This window comes from Tamandua tetradactyla, chromosome 12 (genome assembly GCF_023851605.1).
Source record: "Tamandua tetradactyla isolate mTamTet1 chromosome 12, mTamTet1.pri, whole genome shotgun sequence".
NCBI classification, from domain to species: domain Eukaryota; kingdom Metazoa; phylum Chordata; class Mammalia; order Pilosa; family Myrmecophagidae; genus Tamandua; species Tamandua tetradactyla.
Window position 1 is genome coordinate 39,752,800 of NC_135338.1, and position 17,777 is coordinate 39,770,576.

General features: G+C 36.5%; 1 protein-coding gene across 1 annotated transcript in view; it reads right to left on the reverse strand.

Moving 5' to 3' along the window:
- DIO2 (iodothyronine deiodinase 2) overlaps positions 1 to 17,777 on the reverse strand; it is a 259,269-nt gene that overhangs the window by 211,222 nt on the left and 30,270 nt on the right. The window contains 1 exon segment of the mRNA XM_077123228.1: positions 13,435 to 13,561. The gene's annotated coding sequence lies outside the window, so the exon portion shown is untranslated.

Sequence of the window (17,777 nt, forward strand, 5' to 3'; positions counted from 1 at the left end):
AAGATGGTGGCTTAGTGAAGTGTGGGATTCAGTTCATCCTCCAGAGCAGCTAATAAATAGCCAGGAACTGTACAGAACAACTGCTGGAGCTATGTCAGTGGCCGGACACACAGCGTACCCCAGTCTGGACAAGCTGGACCAGTTGCAAGCCCACCCAGAACTGTAAGTCCCCCAAGCCACGGTGGCTGACTCCCCTCCCCCACAGGCAGCTTCCCAGAGGGAAAAGGAGAGGGACTTTACCAGCAGCAGGGGCTGAGTGCAACCAAACTCCAATTGTGGAATTAATTAACAAATTCTGACTACTAAAAATAGGCCCCCAGCTCAGCTGAAAGTTGAGTAAAAGCGGAGGTCACTGGTTTTTGCCCTGGCGCAGAGGAGGCAGGGCTAACAGAAAAAGAAAAACAACAACAACAACAACAAAAGAACAAGAGGGTTTTTTTATTTGAAAAGGTCTGGGCTCTGAAGGAAAGGAGGGAGCACATAGGACCTAGAGATACACAAAGCAATGTACCAACTTAAGCTCTTGATTGGCAAACCCGAGGAATGGGGATCCTGCTCTGAAAAGGATTTTTCTCTTTTGTTTTGGTGACTGTGTTTCTACAGCTTAACTGCTCTTTGGATACAGCTGCAAGACTTCTCAGGCTCCACTGCCCCAGGCATAGGCAGAATTAAGCTTGTTTGAGTGTTCATCTGGAGTCTGTGCCTTCCCCAGGAGAGGGATGGTTCCCAGCTCAGGTGGAATTCCTCCCTCGAGGAGTTCAGACCTCAGGGTTGGGAAAGGGAAGAAATTAAAACCACACTACAACTGCTCCTCTGTCTCCACCATATCCCCAGCAGGGACAATCTGCTGAAGTTAAAGGCACTGCATCACCTTATGCTGGTGGGGCCTGCAGGCAGACAAGTGCCACACATTGGACAGGATAAGAAAAACAGAGCCCAGAACCTTCATAGGAAAGACTTTCAATCTGCTGGGTCTCACCCTCAGGGAAAACTGATGCAGGTGACTCTTTTCTCCTGACAGGAGGCCAGTTTGCTCTGGGAAAATCTGGCTGGGGTCTATAGTACCTAAGTAGACCCTAGGAGGATCTAGGAGGTGGCAGGTTAAACAAAACCTAAGCTAGAGGAAAATAAGCTGAACTGAATGTCAAAGAACAGATAAATAACAAAGTCATCCAGATGAAAATCCTAGGAAGAAATGGGAAAATAATCTCCACTTTTTTAGAATAAACTAATTAAGGTAATTAAATGCCTAGACACCAGCAAAAAATGATGAGTCTTACTAGGAAAATTGAAGATATGGCCCAGTCAAAGGAACAAACCAACAATCCAAATGAGATACAGGAGTTGAAACAATCAATTCAGAATGTTTGAACAGACATAGAAAACCTCAACAAAAATCAAATCAGTGAATTAAGGGAGGATATAAAGAAGGCAAGGAATGAACAAAAAGAAGAAATCAAAAATCTGAAAAAACAAATCACAGAACTTATGGGAATGAAAAGCACAGTAGAAGACATGAAAAAACAATGGAAACCTACAATGTCAGATTTCAAGAAGCAGAAGATAGGATTAGCAAACTGGAGAAAGGGACATCTGAAATCCGATGAGCAAAAGAAACTATAGGGAAAGGAATGGAAAAATATGAGCAGGAACTCAGGGAATTGACTGACAACATGAAGCACACAAACATACATGTTGTGGGTGTCCCAGAAGGAGAACAGAAGGGAAAAGGAAGAGAAAAACTGATGGAGGAAATTGTCACTGAAAATATCCCAACTTATGAAAGACTTAAAATTACAGATCCAAGAAGTGCAGCATACCCCAAACAGAATTGATCCAAATAGATGTACTCCAAGACACTTACTAATCAGAATGTCAGTTGTCAAAGAGAAAGAGAGAATCTTGAAAGCAGCAAGAGAAAAGCAATCCATCATGTACAAAGGAAGCCCAATAAGACTATGCATGGATTTCTCAGCAGAAACCATGGAGGTGAGAAGACAGTGAGATGAGATATTTAAATTACTAAAAGAGAAAAACTGCCAACCAAGAATTCTATACCCAACAAAATTGTCCTTCAAAAATAAGGGAGAATTTAAAACATTTTCAGAAAAAAAAAATCACTGAGAGAATTTGTGACCAAGAGACCAGCTCTGCAACAAATACTAAAGGGAGTACTAAAGACAGATATGAAAATATAGGAGAGAGAGGTGTGGAGAAGAGTGTAGAAATGAAGATTATCAGTAAAGGTAAAAAGAATAAAAAGTAGATATGACATATAAAATCCAAAAGGCAAAATGGTATAAGAAAGTATTGCCTGTACAGTAATAACACTAAATGTTAATGGGTTAAACTCCTTGATCAAAAGATATAGACTGGCAGAAAGTATTAAAAAACAGGACCCATCTATAGGCTGTCTACAGGAAATGCATCTTAGACCCAAGGATAAACATAGGTTGAAAATGAAAGGTTTGGAAAAGATATTTCATGCAAATAACAATCAGAAAGGAACAGGAGTAGCTATACTAATAGCCAACAAATTTGACTTCAAATGTAAAGCAGTTAAAAGAGACAAAGAAGGACACTATGTATTAATAAAGGGAATAATTCAACAAGAACATATAACAATCATAAATATTTATGCACTGAGCCAGAATGCTCCAAAATACATGAGGCAAACACTGAAAAGAGAAAGAGATACATCTATGATAATAGTTGGAGACTTCAATTTCCCACTCTCATCGATGGACAGAACATCTAGACAGAGGATCAATAAAGAAACAGAATTTGAATAACACAATAAATGAGCTAGACTTAACAGACATCTATAGAACATTACACCCCAAAACAGAAGAATATACCTTTTTCTCAAGTGCTCATGGATCATTCTCAAGGATAGACCTTATGCTGGTTCACAAAGTAAGTCTCAATAAAGTTAAAAAGATTGAAATCATACAAAACACTTTCTCAGATCATAAAGCAATAAAGTTGGAAATCAATAATAGGCTGAGTGCCAGAAAATTCAGAAATATATGGAGGCTCAACAACACATTCTTAAACAACCAGTGGGTCAAGGAAGAAATTACAAGAGAAATCAGTAAATATCTCGAGGCAAATGAAAATGAAAACACAACATATCAAAATTTATGGGATGCAGCAAAGGCAATGCAAAGAGGAAAATTTATTGCACTAAATGCCTATTTCAAAAAAGAAGAAAGAGCAAAAATCAAGGAATTAACTGTCCACTTGGAAGAACTGGAAAAAGAACAACAAACTAACCCCAAAGCAAGCAAAAGGAAAGAAATAATGAAGAGTAGAGCAGAAATAAATGAAATTGAGAACATGAAAACAATAGAGAAAATCAACAAAACCAGAAGTTGATTCTATGAGAAAATAAATAAGATTGACGGACCCTTAGAGAGGCTGACAAAAAGAAGAGACAGGATGCAAATAAATAAAATCAGACATAACCACTGACCCCACAGAAATAAAGGAAGTAATGAGAGGATACTATGAACAACTTTATGCTAATAAACTCGACAATGTAGATTAAATGGACAACTTTCTAGAAAGGTACAAACAACCAACATCGATTCAAGAAGAAATAGACGACCTCAACAAACCAATCACAAGTAAAGAAATTGAATCAGTCATTAAGGAGATCCCCAAAAAGTAAAGTCCAGGACCAGATGGCTTCACATGTGAATCCTACCAAACATTCAGGAAAGTATTAGTACCAATCCTGCTCAAACTCTTCAAAAAAATTGAAGAGGAGGGAAAACTACCTAACTCATTCTATTTAAAGCCAACATCACCCTCATAACAAAGCCAGACAAAGATATTACAAAAAAAAGAAAACTACAGACCAATTTCTCTAATGAATATAGATGCAAAAATCCTCAAAAAAATTCTAGCAAATCGAATCCAGCAGCATATTAGAAGAATTATACACCATGACCAAGTAGGATTCATCCCAGGTATGAAAGGATGGTTCAACATAAGAAAATCAATTGATGTAATACACCATATCAACAAATCAAAGCAGAAAAATCACATGATCATCTCGATTGATGCAGAAAAGGCACTTGACAAAATTCAACATCCTTTCCTGTTGAAAACACTTCAAAGGATAGGAATAGAAGGGAACTTCCTCAACATGACAAAGGGAATGTATGAAAAATCCACAGCTAACATCATCCTCAATGGGGAAAAACTGAAGACTTTCCCCCTAAGATCAGGAACAAGACAAGGATGTCCACTATCACCATTGTTATTCAACATTGTGTTGGAAGTTCTAGCCAGAGCAATTAGACATGAAAAAGAAATACAAGGCATCAAAATTGGAAAGAAAGAAGTAAAACTCTCACTGTTTGCAGATGATATGATACTATATATTGAAAACCCAAAAAAATCCACAGCAAAACTACTAGAGCTAATAAATGAGTACAGTAAAGTGGCAGGTTACAAGATCAACACTCAAAAGTCTGTAGTACTCCTATACACTAGTAGTGAACAATATGAGGGGGAAATCATGAAAAAAATTCCATTTACAATTGCAACCAAAAGAATAAAATATTTAGGAATAAATTTAACTAAAGAGACAAAAGACCTATACAGAGAAAACTATAAGAAATTGTTAAAAGAAATCACAGAAGACATAAATAAATGGAAGGGCATACCATGTTCATGGTTGAAAGACTAAATACGGATAAGATGTCAATTCTACCTAAATTGATTTACAGATTCAATGCAATACCAATTAAAATCCCAAAAACTTAATTTTCAGAAATAGAAAAACCAATAACCAAATTCATCTGGAAGGGCAGAGTGTCCCGAATAGCTAAAAGTATCCTGAGAAAGAAAAACAAAGTTGGAGGTCTCATGTTACCTGACTTTAAGGCATATTACGAAGCTACAGTGGTCAAAACAGCATGGTATTGGCATAAAGATAGATACACTGACCAATGGAATCAAATAGACTGTTCAGATACAGACTTTCTCATGTGTGGACAATTGATCTATGATAAGGCAGTCAAGCCAACTCACCTGGGACAGAACAATCTCTTCAATAAATGGTGCCTAGACAATTGGATATCCACATGAAAGAGAATGAAAGAGGATCCATATCTCACACCCTATACAAAAATGAACTCAAAATGGATCAAAGACCTAAACATTAGATCTAACACCATAAAAACTGTTAGAAGAAAATGTAGGGAAATATCTTATAAATCTTATAATAGGAGGTGGTTTCCTAGACCTTAAACCCAAAGCACAAGCATTGAAGAAATACATAAATAAATGGGAATGCCTCAAAATTAAACACTTTTGTGCATCAAAGAACTTCATTGAGAAAGTAAAAAGACAGCATACACATTAGGAGACAATATTTGGAAATGATATATCAGATAAGTCTAGTATCCAGAATATATAAAGAAATTGTTCAACTCAACAACAAAAAGACAGACAACCCAACTGCAAAATGGGCAAAAGATTTGAATAGACATTTCTCAGAAGAGAAAATACAAACGGCTAAAAAACACATGAAAAGATGCTCACCTTACCTGGCTATTAGGGAAATGCAAATCAAAACACAATGAGGTATCATCTCACACCCATCAGGATGGCCATTATCAATAAAACAGAAAACTACAAGTGCTGGAAGGGATGTGGAGAAAGAGGCACACTTACCCACTGTTGGTGGGAATGTCAAATGGTAAACCACTGTGAAAGGCAGTTTGATGGTTCCTCAGGAAGCTAAGTATAGAATTGCCATATGACCCGGAAATACCATTGCTAGGTATCTACTCAGAGGATATGAGGGCAAAGACACAAATGGACATTGGCACACCTATGTTTATAGCAAGCAGCATTATTTACAGTTGCCAAGAGATGGGAACAGCCCAAATGGCCATTAAGAGATGAATGGCTAAACATGCTATGGTATATACATACAATGGAATATTATGCAGCTGTAAGACAGAATAAAGTCATGAAGTATGTAACAACATGGATGGACCTTAAGGACGTTATGCTGAGTGAGACTAGCCAGAAACAAAAGGACAAATACTGTGTGGTCTCACTGATAAGAAATTAACATTAATGAATGAACTTGGATAATTTCAGTTAAGAACAGAGGTCATCAGGAGATAGAAATAGGGTAGATATTGGGTTATTGGAACAAAAGGGATACAGATTGTGCAACAGGACTGACTGTAAAAATTCAGAAATATATAGCACAATACTACCTAACTGTAATAAAATTATGTTAGAACACTGAATGAAGCTGAATGTGAAAATGATAGAGGGAGGAGGCCTGGGGACACAAATGAAATCAGAAGGAAAGATAGACGATAAAGACTGAGATGATATAATCTAGGAATACCTAGAGTGTATAATGATAGTGACTAAATGTGCAACTTTAAAAATGTTTTGCATGAGGAAGAACAAAGGAATGTGAATAATGCAGGGTATTGAAAATATATGGTAATTAATATTTTAAAACTTATGTGTGAGACTAAAGCAAAAAATATTTATTTGGTACAAAATTTATATTTTGACTACTGCATTTCCTAATAGAACTCATGTGGACAGCTGAATTGAACACCATAAGTATATGGAACCTTGAGTAGGGCATGAGATTTTGTAGGTTTGTCCAGAGTGATACCTCAATAAATCCCAGAAGGATTGGAACAGTGAATAAAAAAGCATTTGCAAAGTCCCCTTGGGGGAATGATGAGAAAGGGGGAAAATTCATCTTCTCCAAGTAGAGAATTCTTGATATTCTCACAAGCAGTGGGGACAACCAAAGCAATAGGCTGAGCCCCCAATCTTGGGGTTTGTTCATATGAAACTTAACACTGCAAAGGATAGGCTAAGCCTACTTAAAATAAGGCCTAGGAGTCACCCCCAAGAGAACCTCTTTTGTTGCTCAAATGTGGCCTGTCTCTCTCTCAGCCAACACAACAAGCAAACTCACTGCCCTCCCCCTCTCTATGTGGGACATGACTCCCAGGGATGTGGACCTTCCTGGCAGTGTGGGACAGAAATCCTAGAATGAGCTGGGACTCAGCACCAAGGAATTGAGAAAACCTTCTCAACCAAAAGGGGGAAGAGAGAAATGAGACAAAATAAAGTATCAGTGGCTCAGAGATTCCAAACAGAGTCAGGAGGTTATCCTGGAGGTTATTCTTACGCTTTAAATAGATACCACCTTTTTAGTTAAGGCGTAACAGAGAGGCTGGAGGGAACTGCCTGAAAATGTAGACCTGTGTTCCAGTAGCCATGTTTCTTGATGAGGATTGTATAATGATATAGTTTTCACAATGTGACTGTGATTGTGAAAACCTTGTGTTCAATGCTTCATTTATCTACCTTATGGACAGATGAGTAAAACATATGGATTAAAAATAAATAAATAATAGAGGGAACAAATGTTAAAATTAATTTAGTAGATTGAAATGCTAGTGATCAATGAAAGGGAGGGTAAGGGGTATGTATGTTTTTTTTTTTCCATTTTCTTTTTGTTTCTTTTTCTGAATTGATGCAAATGTTCTAAGAAATGATCATGATGATAAATATACAACTATGTGATGTAAAAAAGAATGTTCATATTGTATGTTGATTGGTTTTATTAATAAAAATTTTAAAAATAAATAAATAAGATCAATTAATAGAGTTAAGAATCCAGAAATATACCCTTGCATTTGTGGTCAATTGATTTTGAACAAGGTTGTCAAGTCTATTTAATGTGTAAAGAATAGTCTTTTCAACAAAAATGCTGGAACAACTGTATATGCACATGTAAGACAATGAAGCTGGACTTCTACTTACACCATATAAAAAATGGATCAAAGAACTAAACAAAACTCTCAAAAGAAAATATACATGCAAATCTTTATGGTCTTGGATTAAGCAATTGTTTCTTTGATATGATACCAAATGCATAAGAAACAAAAGAAAAATTAGAAAATTGAGAATCATTAAGGTTTAAAAATTTTGTGCTTCAAAGGATTTCAGTAATAAACTGAAAAAAACAACCCACGTAGTGAGAGAAAAAGTATTGTAAATCATGTATCGAATAAGGTACTTATATCAAGAATATACAAAGAATTCCTACAACTCAATAATAAAAAGAAAAATCACCTAATTAAAAAATGTGTGAAGGATCTGAATAGACATTCTCTAAAGAGATGTAAATGGCCAATGCACACATGAAACGATGTTCAACATCATTAATCATCATGGAAATGCAAATCAAAATTACAATGAGACACCCACTAGCATTACTAGACAAAAGCAGTGGATCCTTTTTCCTGATGGGCTCAAATGACCAACTCCTGAGATTCAGGGGTTTCAAAGAAAGAAAGAGTTCATTACTAGGAGCATAGCAGGAGATTAGATGGCCTATCAGCTCAAAAATCTGTCTCCCCAAATGGTAGCAATTCTGATAGTTTTATACATTGTAAAGATTTCAGGTATTTCCCAATGTCTATTCTGTTACACCAGAAAGCAAAAAGGAACATCTATACAATAATTCAGTAATCAAAATTATCCCTTAAATCACAATTTCTTGGTTATGACTCCTCCCTCTCATTTGATAATTATCTCTCAATCTTGAGGGATATCTGGGCAATGACTCTTCTAACTTCCTCAAGGTTGAAGAGGGGCATTGTCATCAGGGGCACAGGGATGAAACTGGTTATTGTCCTTGTGAAAAACAAACTTAATAAGTAAAATTTTATACAGCCCAGGGTTTCTAGGAATACCAATGGTTGGGGTTTGTTATACTATGGCAGTTTGAAATGTCTGGCTGAAACTTGCATAAAAGTAACCTCCAGAATGACCTCTTGACTTGATTTGAAATCTCTTAGCCATTGAAACTCTATTTCTTTCCCCCTTTTGGTCAACTAATCTCACAATGCCAGGGCCAAGTTCATCCTTGGGATTCATGTCCTTCGATGCCAGGACCAGCCTCATCTCTGGGAGACATGTCCTGCAATTCCAGGGCCAGGCTTATACCCCTGGAAATCATGCCACACATTGGGGGGAGGTCAGAGTTTGGCTTTCAGAAAGACCACATTTGAGCAATGGCAGAGGTTCTCTGGGGATGACTCTTAGGCATTAATCATAAGAAAGTTCAGTTTTGCCATTACAGAAACAAGATTCATAAGGACAAGCCCCAAGATTGAGGCCTCAGTTTATTAAATTTGGAGCCCCTAATGCTTAAGAAAATATCAGGAATTCCCTGGGTGGGAAAGTTTAATAGTTTCATTTTTTTCTCCTGTCCCCCAAGGGACTTTGCAAATACTTTCTTATTTTTTGCCCAAAATGCTCTGAAATGCATCAGGGTATAATATCAATTTGTACAAATCAAATAAAGCTGAATTAGGTTGTTTAAATTAACTGACTAGACAGGTTAAATTAGATAATGTGCTACAGAAAATTTAAATTTTTGACACAATAAACATTTTTCTTTTGGTCTCACATAAAAGGTAAAAGCTTAAAATACACGCAATATTATTTTGAATTTTGATTTACCTTAGTTTCAACCAGATCAGTTTCAGGCACATCTCTAGTTAGAGTCTAATCTCTTTTTCAGTTTTTAACAGTTGTTATATGGAGTAATGCTAACTTTCAGAGCTGGAGAACTGAGTCTTAAGTGTCACGCAGATACTTAAAATTCCAGGGAACCACCAAGTTATACAAAGACTAAAGCACCTCGGAATTTAAAGATAATTAAAACTTAAAATCTAAGCTCTAATTTTTATAAGTATTTTTTAATTAAGCTACTTTCAGAAATAAAAGTATTAGACAGTTGTTTTATATTAACAAACCAAAGTAAGGGTTTTATTCTATTTCACCTTTACACATTTACCAGTTATATTAATTAACAGATAAAATATAATTTAAATATTTGTGCTGCCTCTGTTTTAAAGTCTCTCATTTTTATAGATGAAGCTCTGACTTATAGCTGATCATATATATTTTAGAGAAATATTACAGCAAAGCAGTGTGACTAACAAATAAATTTGGCTGTTTCCATGATATATAGCTTTTTAAAGAATAATTAAAACAGTAACTAACAACATCATACTATTGTTTAACATTTCACAGATTAGTATCGGAATACAGCATGGACAATGATAACATTAAGTTTTCAGGAATTTTCATACAATCCCTAAATACACGAATAACATTTTATTCATATAAATTTATAGCTAACAGGATAGAATATCCCTTTTAACTACTGTAATACTTCCCAAACACCTCCATATGCAATATATTAAACTACTTTTAACACCTTACTTTTACAAGGTCAAAGAAAAAATCCTTACAGTTTTTCTCTTAAAAGTGAGGAGAATTGTCTTCTGAAATAAAGGATGATGAGGCCAGCAAAAACATTAACAAGGATATTATTCTGATGTAAAATCTTTTTGTTTTCTAGACAGAGCATTCAGATGATTAAGAAACACTTTTAAAAACTTTACATTAAGAGCAAAATGACAATCCACATTATTTTGACAGTGAGAAAATGAAATTTTAGTTTTATATGAATACCCAGTTTGATACAGAGGCTTTCTTTTCTGAAATATATGATAAACAGGTTTATCAGATTTTTGGTTAGCATTCACTATGACAGAGAGAATTCACTTTTGTAAACCTATAACTTTCTATATTCTTGCAGGGCTTGTACAAACAAATGCACTGTTAATCAGAGAATTTGACCATCTTCGTATGGGAAATAATAAAGATACTATCTATCTCACCTATAATTTTTATTTATCCAGACTGCACATAATCAGAAATAAATATGATAACAATTTTATCAAAATTGATAAAACTTTTCACTAAGTTTTTTGAACATGTGTATTTCCTTCTAATAACAATATTAATGAAGGGGAGAAGAAACAGAGCTAGTATAAAATAATAGAAGAAGGAAGAAATTTATGCTTGGGTTTAGAACATAGCCAGGCATTTATATACTTCATATTCACAAAACACAAATGATTACAGTATGCTAAAAACTTCTCAGTCCAATGCAGCACTACCTTCAAAGGTCAGCAGAGCTCCAAGTTTGAAATATAATCAGCTTTTCAATACTTAAGGGATTTATTTACATCCAGAAAAAATTCAATATTTTTAACATTATTCTTAAGTGCTAAATAATACCAGGAATATGTTAGTTTACAAAATTAAATTATGGCTTTAAAAAAATAAGTTCAGAGCTCTATCTATTCAAATGCTACTTTCTTATTTAAAGGACTAATCTCTTTATGAGGTTTTCTTGGGTCATTCTTTATCTATCTGCTTTTTAAATTCTTCCAGCATTTTCATTCCTTCATTACTACCGTCTTATATTATGCCCTAGTACATGTACATCCTAATTAGAAAAAAAAAAAAAACCTTTGAGGTTAAGAATTAGGTTTTCCCTACTTATGACAGGATTTAATAACAGAGATATACTGATTGACATTAACAAAGCCACTACAAATTCAAATTCTTCCACATACTGAGTTTACAAATGGTAAAGAAACTAAAAAGCCAGATTCTTTGAAGCCCAGGGAATCAAGGCCTTCTGCCTAAATACTCAGGAAGAGTTTGCCACCCCTTAGAGAGGGTGGAGTGCATAACCAGGGACTGGGGGGAGCCAGGCTGCCACCCCATTGTTCTGGAGGTGTTGAGCATGTGTCCTGGAGATGGTAGAGATCCTGGGTGCTGCCCCAAAGCTTGAGGAGGGTGAAACTGAGAGAAAGGTGGTCACCCAAATGCACTCCAGTGTTGCAACTCTCATCCCAATATTTGGAGAGAGCAGGGTCACTGCATAGGCTCTTGGAAAGGGTGTGACTGCAGCTTTCTAAAGTCCCAAGGATGAATGACTCTCAGACTTTGAAATCCAATGGAGTTTGCCCTGAAGGTTGTCAGAACTGTTTTGGTCCTGTGACTCCTGTTTATCTTTCAGTTTCTCCCTGTGGCAATGGAAACATGTTTCCTATAACTGTCCCTCCTTTGTATATTGGCAGCAGATAACTCGTCTGAGTTTCACAGGTCCATAGCCAAAGGAGAATTTTTTGCCTTAGGATAGACCAGGCCTGTAACTGACTTTGATGAGATTTTGAACTTTTTTTTACTTTGTATGGTATTTGTATTGTCACTGAAACGTTTTAAGGCCTTTGTGATAATGTGTTGGAGTGAATGTACTTTGCATATAGAAAGAACATATGTTTGGGGGATCCAGAGGGTGGAATGTGCCAGTTCGAAACTATTATGTACCTAGGAAAGCCATGTTTTAGTCCTGATCCCATCTTGGGATTTTTTAAAATGTGAAACTTTGACTGGATTGTTTCCATGGAGATGTGACACACCCAGTTGTTAGTGTGCCCTTTTGGTTAGATTGCTTCTATGGAGATGTGACATACCCAATTGTGGGTATAGCCTTTTGATCAAATGGATGTGTGACTCCACACATCCAATGTTAGTCTTGATTCATTTACTAGGGTCCTTTAAAAGGGGCACATTTTGGAGAAACCTCAGACACGGACACTTGGAGAACAGTTGCTTCAGAGCTGACAGAGACATGGACGGTTGGAGATGCTTGGGCTGCCAGCAGAGAGAACAGATGCCTAAACACAGGCAGAGCACAGTAGACATCACCATGGGCCTTCCCATGAGATGCTAAGCAAGCCAGAACCCAAGTTGTGTCCCAGAGGAGCTAAGTGAAGGCCCACAGATGCTTCAAGAGGAAACCACTGGAATCAGAAGCTGGAAGCAAGGAACAGGAACAAGGACCAGCAGATGTCATCCATGTGCCTTCTCAAGTGATAGACCTTGGTCTTTCTTTGGAAATAAGGTATCTTTCTCTGTATTCCTTAGCTTAGACATTTCTATGGCCTTAGAACTGTAAATTTACAACTTAATAAATTCTCTTTCTAAAAGCTGTTCCATTTCTGGTATATTGCATTCTGGCATCAGTGTAAAACTAATACAGGTGAAGTCACATCTCCATCCAGTCAAAGGTCACGCTCACAATTGTTCATGTCACATCTCCATGGTAACAATCTAATCAAATGGTCACACCTACAACTGGGTGTGTCACATTTCCATAGCACAATCCAATCAAAGTTTCCACCCTAAACTATAGGTTTGCCCCCACAAGATTGGATTAGGGAAAACAGCATGGCTTTTCTAGTGTATGTAACAATTTCAAAACAGCAGAGGAACTTGATCCACTGAAATAACTTCCCAATTTACTTTTATTCCTTGTTGACTCACACACCCAGTCAAATGTCCAGACTTGGAACTGGGAACAGTTTCTCTCTTTGAAACTTCTTAAGCCACCAAAGTGTGGAGTGTTTGCAGGACAGAGAAAGCCTGGCTGCTGAGCCTGTACACCAAGGAACATCTAGGAGCTGCAAAAGGCTTGGTTTCCATGCTTACCTGCTCTACTGGGGCCACAAAACCCCGGAGAGATGGCTTCCTTGCGTCTTAGGACCTGTTTTATCCCATCTGGGTTGCTGATTGTTGCCAAAAGCAGTGAATTATTCTGCACTCAAATGACCAATTCCTGAGACATAAGAGTTTCAAAGAGAGAAAGAGTTTATTACTAGGTATATAGTAGGAGATCAGCCCACAAATCTGTCTCACCAAAATGCAGTAATTCTGATAGTCTTATAACATCAAAAGATGGGTGAGTTTTAGGATAATGAGCACTATGGCTTGAGATGATGAGGTTAAAGATGATCTTTTTGAGCATATGCAGGTAGATTACAAGCTTAGTCACAGAACGTATGTAAGAAAATGGTGGCCTCAATATGATGATGGATGTGATTTTTATAATGAGGTATGGGTCACTGAAAAGTTGAAGTCTAAACTACTGTGCATGCCAGGTGGGTCCATTTTATTTAGATCCAGTCTCAGTTATCAAGATAACTTTGGAATTTGGGGTGGGATAGTTTGGGGCTGCTCCAAGACCCTTCATTAATAAACATTAGGGGCTGTCTTTAGTGATCACAAGCTCTGAAGTTGAAAAACTGAATAAATGGGTACAAGTGAAGGTTAGTCACAGGTTTTTACAATCATAAGGGCACAAGATAAAGGCTATACAATCATTATCAGAGATCAAGGTAGCTGCAAAGACTTCATGTATTTATTAAACATTAGGGGCTACTCTAATAAGCAGAAAGAAAAAAGGAACATCTATACTTTAATTCAGTAATCAAAATCATCCTTCACATCCCAATTTCTTGCTTACACTAGAATGACTATAAAAAAAAAAAAAAAAAAAAACAGACAACAAGTGTTGATGAGGGCCTGGAGGAATTGGAAGCCTCATACATTGCTGGTGTTAATGTAAAATGTTGTGGTCACTTTGGAAAACAGACTGGCAATTCCTCAAAAGGTTAAAAATGAAGTTACCAGTGGTCCTATAATTCTACTCCTAAGTAAATACCCAATAGAAATGAAAACATAAGTCTACACAGATGTTTTTCAATGGATATTCATAGCAGCATCAGTCATAATGGTCATAAAGTAGAAAGAACCCAAATGTCTATCAACAGTTCAATGGGTATATAAAATGTGGTATATCCATACAATGGACTGTTATTTGCTAATAGAATAAGAAGAAATGAATTGTTGGTGCATACTAAAACATGGATGAACCTTGAAAACAATATGCTAACTGAAAGAAGCCAGTCACAAAGATCACATATTGTCTGATACCCGTTTATAGGAAATTTCCAGACTAGGAAAATCTATAGGAACAGAAAATAGATTGGTGATTGTGTAGGGCTGTGGGGTGGGGAGTAACTGCTAAGTTACTTTGCAGTAACTTTGGACTTTTCCTTTGGAAATGAAACTTCATTACCTCTTAGGAATGAAAATATTTTAAAGTATTCACTTTGGTGATGGTTTTACGACTCTGTAAATGAATGAAAAATCAGGGAGTTGTGTCTTTGAAGAGGTGAATTGTATGGTATGTGAATTATGTTTCAATAAAGCTGCCATAAAAATATATGCACATACGGATAGAAAAAAAGATTATCCTAAAGGGATATTTTCCCCAATAAAATGTTAAAATTCTTTCTCTCTTGGTAGTATATTGAAAGACCATTTTTTTCTTCTTTGTATTTTGCTTATTTGTGCTGTTCTAAATGTTAAGCACTGAACATGCTACCTTTGCACAAAAAAGAAAACATTACACTATACTTGCCAAACCATGAGTTTTAAAGTAGACGCAATTGCTATATGAGCTTATGTTTTTAAGATGTTTCAGTTGTTTGTTTTTGTTTTGTTTTGTTTTGTTTTAGGCTTTTGTGTTATACAATAAGTCAGTATGGCAGGGAAGGACAGTGTCGGTCCTTTCTCATACTGAGCAGTCAGAATTAGCATAGAATACAAAGATGTACTTCAGAAGGCCTACATTTGGGGTGGTGGTAAGTTACATATGCATCTTCCAACAGTTGCTTTCCTAATATCCAGGTTACACTTACTCCCTGATCAGTGGCACAGGCTTTTCAGAGTGTGCTCGAGGGAGAAAAGGGAGCGCACAGTTCCATGGAGGGGGAAATCACATGCCATACACGATAGTTAGACCAGGAAACAGGACAGCCGGCCTAAGAGAAAAGTGAAATACAAGGGAGGTGGGGGAACATGTAACTGATAACGTAACATGGAAAAATGTTTTTCTGAGAGTCGTCTCCATATGCTTGATGGAACACCAACTGAACAGGATGGGGCCGCAGCTATGCTGACTGCACAACAAATAACCCACACAGGAGCTAAGTTATCATGGTGGCTGTCTCTTAATAATTGCAGAGTGTATTAACAAAGCATTTGCACCCATGAATAACATGTTAGTATTTTAAAGGAAATACTTATTTTTGAAATAAATATTTACAATAATAAGTTTGCCCTCTCTATCTGTTAAAATTTTCTAAACAAAGTATATACCGCTTTTATCTGATATTAATGTGACCAGTCCTGCTTTTATTTTTATAACATTTGTTTTATAAATAATGTCTGAGGATTGTAGTTGTGTTGAGCCGGAATAATGGGAAAAGTACATCTACTCATCCTCCTAGAAGCTGAAATCTTTTGTACAGGTTTGATTGGGACACCATATCATCTCTAAAAACTGCAGGGGGTTGGCAATTGTCTGTGTCTATAACCATAAGCCCACATTACTCACTTCCTTCAGGCATTGCCTTGGGTCAGGTTATATTGCTGGGCCTAAAGAATAAATAGGATTTGGTGTGATGGGAGTGGGGCTGGCGCTGCCTTCATGTTGGGAAACTTGAGGGCAGAATTGGTCCTAGGCCTGGAGAATGGCCTTGGGTCTTTAAAGGAACCTGGGCTTCTTAGTGACATCTGAATGAAGCCCACATCCCTGTAACGCCTACTCAGCCTAAGCTCCTGAGACTCGATGCATGATACTCCTAAATGAAATAGGGAGGGAGCCCATACTTACTCAGAGCAGACCTACAATCATTGCTGTGATTTTTGGAGCATGGGGTTAAATTAAATTTGGTTTAAAGGAAATAAAGTAATGTCTTAGGTCTTGCACACTTAGCTTTGTAAAATACAATTTAATCTCCTATAATATCTTTTAGTATTTTTTAATTCTGTTGGGGGCACAGGAACTGTTTGCCCAAGACAATGATTCATACCCCTTCAATTTTTTCACCCTAATTTCACTGTAGCGTATTACCAGAACAGTATGATCTTAGTTTTTAAAAAAAATCTAAAATTATAGCCAGCTTTTATACATGACTAGCATTGTACACCATGGAATACTTTAGCCTGGGCCCCAATGATCAACGGAAATTTATTTTAAAAACCTCTGTGAACTCCCACCATAATGGCTGATATTCAGACAAGCAAATATTTAACAAAACAAAGTGAGTAGTACAATAGAAATAAAAATGAATGACTAACTCAGTCTTGGCTTCCTAGAGAACAGAAGCTTCATGAGGGCAGGGTTTATGTTGGCCTTACTCTCTAGTGATCCTAACAGAGAGGTCCTAGCATTTCTAGGCACCAGTAAATACTTCTGGAATTAAAACAAATAATTCGTGTGGGCTGAATTCTTGAAGTCAAGACTTGAATAATATTAATTACAATTAATTTCTACTAGCTTGTGTATATCAAAAATCAGCAACTTCTAAAAGAGTAGTTCTCAAAGTGAGATAGGTACCTGGGCCAGCAAAATAAACATCACCTGGGATCTTAGAAGAACTGCAAATCATGGAGCCCCACTCCAGACCTAAAGAATCAGAAATCCTCCAATTCCAAGTGTAAATGTACTAAGAAAGGATGATCACACATCTATGTGATGATATTAAGAATTACTGATTGCATATGTAGAATGGAATGATTTCTAAATGTTGTGTTCGTTAATTTTTTTAATTAATAAAAAATAAAAAAATTAAAAAAAAAGAATCAGAAATCCTGCCCTTCAATCTTTGAACAAGTCCTACAAGTGATTCTGATGCACACTCAAGCTTGAGAACAACTTTTCTAAAATAACGGTTCTCAAACCTAACAACAAATTAGAATCACCTGATATTTAAAATATATGCAAGTCCTACACACACAGATACACACATGATTACCTACATACAAACATATCTATATGTATGTGTGTATGTGCATATATCAACCTTTGGTCTATCCTCAGGGAGTATGATTTGATTTCCAGTGCAATCATTTTTAGTGGTACTCATAAGGCTTGGTGCTATGTTTTAGAACTCTCAAGTTTTCTCAGCTTAAGGAGCAGGTCT